The following is a 6913-nucleotide window of genomic DNA, read 5'->3' as shown; positions in this document are numbered from 1 at the left end:
ACAGGAGAAATAGTGACAGACTCTCCCAATGCTTTTTTCCCTAATGCAAGCCTACATGTGTCACAAATGCCTCTGGGCACTCTTGAGTCACTGAAGTCTATAGGAGTTGGAAGGGTTTCTAGCACAACTTGTATCAAGTGGCCTGTCACCTCTCTGACACACTTTCTCATGCAGAGAAAACAAACTGTTTTCCTGCATTCATCATGGAACTTGACTGAATTAGACATGGTCGCAAAGCAGACCTAACGAAAATCACTACTTTTATGCATATGATTAGGGCTGTCATTGGTGACTAGCAAAAGTTGACATTGAAAATGTATTTAAAAATTAAAAAGAAAACAAGTTATTAGTCAAGAACACCTTGTCATCATTAGATTTTTATGGAAAATTTACCTTTAAAATGGGATCCGAAGCAGATAAATTCTCATGCACAGATATGTAGGTATTGTACACTTTATTTTGTCAGTGCTATTTCCCGGAATTCAGAAAAAAAATTTTGATTAAAAATATAGCACAAAGCAAATATTTAAAGATTGGTCCTTTAGACATATTGGGAAGAACTAACAAATCCTGTCTAATAAAAAATTACATATCAGGAAATGGTATCATTTACAGCTTGTCAGAATAGATATAAAACTTTAAAAAGGATTTATATTGATATATTTATATTTTACTTATTTTTTCTTAGTAAAGATATTTTTGGTCAAATTCATCTTAGTATCCATATCTAAAGAGTGCTTGAGTAGAATTTGTTTAGATATGCTGTAAAAATGCAAAAAGAGCCAAAGTTGTCATTTCATGATTTTAAGGAATAAATGAAAAAATTCAAACTAATTTTTTTTTTTGATTAATAGCAGTTTTAAAACATTTTAATTTTACACAAGTTTATTGCTGCAGCTAAGTTTCTTCACTTCAGTTAGCAGTGATCTTTTTTTGGAGTGTTACTTTGCAACTTTGTGTTTTTTATGTTTATCTCTTGCAAATGAAAATATTTGAACTCCTTCAAACAAACTGATAATCTGCTCAAACACATTTGTTTTAATTTTGTTTGTAACAGAAGTATGAGTTATACAAACATTGTTAAAGTTAGATATAACTGTTGTATTTGTAAGAATTTCTATTACAAAATCATTTGCAGAAAACTGATAAATGTTGAAGTTTTTTTTCTAAATAATAGTTCATATTGTACAAATATATCAATAATTTTAGAATTCAATTTCCATAAACCATCTCTATCACGAGCATTAATGAGTGTTTGTATAGTGACAAATTCTACTTTAGATGCTAGAAGTAAAGAACAGCATTGAATGCTATAAAAAGAAAAAAGTTTTTTGTAACTTATTAAACAGTTCGTGAATAATATAACCAGCTCAATATTGCAAACTTTTCATTTCTGCATCCTTTATACTCATGGTTGATTTCTCGCATTTCTCACCACTGAATTTGTTGTTATCGGTAAGGTAGTTTAAAATTATCTTTAAAATCTTTTTAATCTTTATAAAAAATATCATTTGCTACGTCCTACAATAGAGTATTGGAAAAAGTACGTTCTTCAAAATGTTTAGGCAGGTTTTAGGCAGATTATCCGAAAAAGTCCAAAAAACGTTTAGTATTAATTCTCAGGGTCACCCTTAAATTTTTTAAAAAGACTTTTCAGCTTATGCCACAACTTATCTGCATTATTTGAAAAACTTTACAGAAATTAGGGGAAAATTTAAAATTTAAGAACTTTCGCTATGGAGCTTTTTTGTTTATTTGCGTTACTGTGCACCTTCGGAAGTATGAGAACTAGTAATTTCTTGAACAATAACAAACAAAGCGCTTTTGTTTGTTTCCAGACTATATATTCTTGTGACTGTTTACATAAAGCGAAACAGCGCTGTTATTATGCGCATACTCCGGAAATAGAAATCGAAAGCGATGCAAACATGAAAAAAATTTATGATTTGTCTTTAGTGGCAATCCTAACGTTTTCTCAAATAATTTTACAAATAGAAATCTTCTTAATAACATGTAAAGTGGGATAGTTTCTATAATAAGCAAAGTATAAATATGTCTTAAAAAACCTTGAAATTTAAATGCGCGTGAATGTAAAGAACTGAAAAAACAGCTGTCGATAAATGTAAAAACTGAGAAATTTAAAGTCAAAATAAAATAACCTTTTCATGCACCAATTATTTTTCCGTAACTAACATAACTCATAAAAAATCATCTACAAAATCACAGTAGTAATATGAAATGTTAAAGTAGACTTTTTCTACAGCCTTTTTCAACTCTCCTTTATAAAATAATATTGTTTTCAATCGGTTAGAATGCACCATTTGAATTGGGGAAGCTTAGTTTAATTTGTTGTTATACAACAACCCAGCGCATGAAAGGGATAAAATCTGATCGTAGAATTTCCAGATTTTTTTTTTAATACTGAAATTTAGTCTATATGCAACATTAAAAAGCAAGCTTTACTGAGCATTCAATTTTTTTACTTTAGGTTGATGACTTGCAAGTGATGACAATATTGCACTGGTTTTGGCTGGTTCTAAACTATATACAAGTGGCACGACTCATTGAGCTAGCGTTGTTTATAAATTCGTATTCTCTAAATAGATGCTGAAACCTGGTCTGGAGATGAAAATCTGGTTGAAAATACTCCTTTCACCTTTTACAAAGAAGAGAATGGAAAGTTTGAAATAAATCTAGCACCTTGGGGTTATGTAAAAGATCTATCAACAAATCTCACACATCTTGATGCACTAGAAAGGTCTAAAGTTACCCAGCTAAAAGTAAAATCTTTAGAAGAAAAATTAGTTTAGCAAATGTAGCATATGTTAATTTGCAAATGACATGCTATACTCTTACATTAAAGCAAGTTTTAACACTACTAGTGTAGCTTACAGCATTAAAAAAAGATTTACGTAATATGTACATCTTTGAAAGTTGCCAAATTATTTATATTTTTGATTTTATGCAGCTTTAATGGTCTTTTACATCATAAGTTTATTCCTGAAAAAGGAGATTCAAGTTAAAATTTTAGGAGATTATGTTGGAGGAAGTTTTAAGATGAGCTACCAGATTATAAATACTTTAAATCTAAATAGTCAAAAAAGTACTACCATTTTCAACATTTTTTAAGGCAAAGGACTACAGAGTCAACATCAAAGTAGCCACGACATGATATCAAGAACAAATATACAAATATATATATATATATATATATATATATATATATATATATATATATATATATATATATATATATATATATATATATATATATATACATATATATATATAAATGTAGTACTCTTACTAATTTCAAAAAGTACATATATGAAGTTTTTATATATCTAGGGATATCAACATTACAATATTTAGGTGATTTGAGTTTCTTTTTGCACTTTATTGTATTTCAGGAGCTTCATTTGAACAACTTATAGTATTTTTTCATTACAAAAAAATACTATAAGTTGTTCAAATTAAGTTTACCTTTTAATGTTGAATTCAGGAAATTCAACATTAAAAGGTGAATTTAATTTGAACAACTTATAGTATTTTTTTGTCATGAAACTTAGTAAAGAAAAAAGAACAGAAATAGAATGTTGCACACTTGAAAGTTTTCAAACTGATTATCAAAGATTATGTAAAATGAGGATCTCAAGAAAGATGCAAAAAGTTTCAATAAAGTCATAACAGAAACAATTTTGAAAGTACCTCTAGATCAGGTAAAATTATTTCTCTTATTTAACTCAACTTTAACTAGTAATAATTGATTTGCTGTAAACTAAAAGTTAATTAAGTTTTTTAAAATTATAACTCATACACATACATTTGTATCTAGGTTTCTTTACCAACTCTGCACATTGTTGTTTGGATTTATCTTAAATATTTCAACATGTTTGTAGAAGGAGCCCATGAAATTGGATATTTTAATGGTGTTAGAAGAAGTATTAAAAAATAATAGCAGCATCTGTTCTGAAAAATATCATGAATTTATATCAAAGCAAAAACAGCTGTAAAACCTTTAAAGTTCTATTTAAAGTTCCAATGTTGCTATGGAAATGGCTAATTAAATAATCCTGATAACATGGAAAATATTAAGTCAATTTACTTCCCTCAACTTGATTTTCTAAAGAAAAGGAAAAAGGAAATGGTAAGCATTTTTTAAAATGTGGCATTAACAACATGATAATGTTAAGTTCTGTTTTTTATACAATTATTGTTCTGCTTTAAAGTGGTACTGGCCTATAAAAACTAAAACTGTTAATCCTTTGATTTTCAGTGTAATATTTGATTAAATACATGTACAATGAAAAAACTTTCAGCGTAAATAAGTAAAAAACTATTAATATGCCCATAAACATGCAGAGTCAGCAATTAATATGCAATTTTAACTGCATTTTTAAACAATAATTTCTTCTTAACTAGTCATAGTTTGAGTCTAAATTTTTGCAAAAAGGTTAACATGTTGATAAAGGGATTTGATCAGAATTACTATCATAGCATTTATAGATGCAAAATGGTGGCATTTTCAATAGAGGTTTTTAATTTTATGGTAAAATCTGTGTTGTCAATATCATTATCTCAAGAACAGCAAACTGTAAAAACCTTATTTTGGTCAAACCCTTCAAAAGTAACCTGATAACCAGTGTGCAAATATTTTAGGTATAATCTCCAAGTAGTTAAAAAGATATCCTTGTTCAAAGTTGAAAAACTCAGAAAGCAAGAAAACAAAATAAAATCTCTCTGAAACATTCAAGACACATGTGAGTTATCATTACAAAAACATTTTCTTATGACTGACAATTTAGGTCATTTTTTTACTATGAAACATATAAACATTATACATTTTTGAAATCTACAATAAATATATTATTTAAATTTATAAAATAAAAAAATTTAAAAATTTTTATATTTTATAGGCTAGTACCACCTTAAGCATTTTATATGTTATATCTGGATTATTCCTGACCATTGTTTCCTCGTGGAAACTACTATTTAAATAATCTTAATTTAAAAGCAATTATAATACTTCTCTAGACAAAACAATGTTATACTCTGGAGCTTGAATCTACACTGAAGAAAAGTGAGGACCATGCACACAACAGATTGAAGCTATATTGCAAAAACTGAAAGTTCAGTGACAAGCATACCATGGAAAAAGTTTTATTGGAAATCATGTGCATAAAATGCTTCAGGTTCCATTTCTTTTATAAATGAATTTATTCCAAATCTGAAACATTATAGTTAATAACAATAATAACAAGTAATATAAAATCATGCAATATACTTTTAAAGAGACATTTTTCTTTTTTAGAAAAACTCTATGCTAAAGTTATGTAATTTTATTCCAAAGCTTTTTTATGATGGATTCTCTAGGACAAGTCTGCACAAGAAAGCAATCGAAATCATTACATTTTTCTTTCTGTTTGTAATAAGTTTCTCAAAGCGCTTTGGAATTTTATTGTGTTTATTGTTATTGAGGTTGAAGTGTATACTGAAACTGCAACAATGCCTAGCAAGATAATTTTGATGATTTATGATGATTTAACTTATAAAGCTGGGATTAAAAGTACAACATGATTCATGTTGCTATCATTTTCCTTTTAAAAAAAAGTATTGTTAAACTGATGCATTTTTATCGCACAACTTGGCCTGAGGCTTTAGTGCCTCTGAAGTTACACATGTTGGAAGATCACGCTATTCCATTTTTGAAAAAACGGGCGCTGGCTTTTGATTGTATGGCGAAAAAGGTGGAGAATCAATTTATCTAGAGTTCAACAATTTAAAGCGGATTTATCAATCTATCCCTTGTCCAACAAAGCGGTTAAAAAGCATCCAAAACTTACCATCAGAAAACTAATCCTAAAAGTAGGGTGTTAATCCCAGAATCACGAAAAAGAAAGAGAAAAAACGAAAATTGTCACAGTTAAAAACACTTTTGGCAACAGCATTTTACATTTCTTAATAATATATATCTCCTTTTTTCTTTTATTTGTCTCTACTAAAGGCAAATAAAATGTAGCTGTAATGGTCAATAAGGTAATGCAGAAAATTGCCTTTTTTGTCCATTAAAAAAATTGAATACTAAGAACAGCCATAAGAAATAAATAGAAGAATATCTCCTCAAACTTTTTCAAGAAATATGGTTAGATTTCCACGATTAAAAACCTAGAACGTAGGGACCAAAAAATGTAAACAAATTACGTGTAATTAACCAGCCATCTTTCTCTACAACAAATGTTAACGAACATTTAGATGTTTCTTCTCTTGTTTTAAGTGTTTTAGTACACAACCGGGTTATCTTTAAACTAATTTAAGTTAAAACAGCGACAAAAAAATTTATTTATATTGGAGAGTATGCAATTACTTGGTCTCCAGAGAAAAATTATTTGCGTTGCTAAGGACCGTAACCATTTGGTAGCGCTGTTAATTTGCGCATGCGCACAATAACAGCGCTACCAAACGACCTTGCCACCGTGAAGTTATGGTGCACCATAACTTCACTGTAGACCAATGATATATTATATATACTAGATGTCTAACTTGCGGGATTTTATTGGACAAAAAGTGAAGCCGCTTTTTTTGTTTACAAATTGAATCCGCCATTTGTAATAAGGGCAAAAACTATATCCGACGTGCGAAATAAAAGTTAAAAATGAACGTTTTTGCCTGAATTAGAAATGGCTCCCACAGCTTCACATTTCGGATCGAAGTTAGACATCTAGTATATATAATATATCATTGCTGTAGACATGTTGATCTATAATGGCTGTAATACAATGAAGACTTACAAAATCTATCGAATAGAAGAGAAAATAGTGATCTTATTCAAATGTATAAATTCCTAAACAAACATTATATTATCAATTGGAAGAGCGGGATATTATAAACAAAGACCACGTGGTAACAAGAACAC

The 6913-nt window shown here is 28.8% G+C and overlaps 1 long non-coding RNA gene across 2 annotated transcripts; it reads left to right on the top strand.

Annotated features, from left to right (window-relative positions):
- Positions 1-3560: 3560 nt before the first annotated feature.
- On the top strand, positions 3561-5969 carry LOC149892492 (uncharacterized). 2 transcript variants are annotated; one of them, XR_016449735.1, is made up of 4 exons: positions 3561-3719; positions 3836-4147; positions 5035-5192; positions 5312-5969. It is a non-coding gene; the product is annotated as an uncharacterized LOC149892492 (long non-coding RNA). The 2 variants fall into 2 exon arrangements; XR_016449734.1 differs by having other exon boundaries at positions 5035-5969.
- The last annotated feature ends 944 nt before the right edge of the window (positions 5970-6913 follow it).

Source organism: Hydra viridissima, unplaced genomic scaffold (assembly GCF_058129835.1).
Source record: "Hydra viridissima isolate aposymbiotic clone 2 unplaced genomic scaffold, HvirCarnegie_v1 scaffold_2, whole genome shotgun sequence".
In the NCBI taxonomy this organism is placed as follows: Eukaryota; Metazoa; Cnidaria; class Hydrozoa; order Anthoathecata; family Hydridae; genus Hydra; species Hydra viridissima.
Note: the sequence above shows the minus strand (reverse complement) of the source record. Positions and strands in the feature narration are given on the sequence as shown.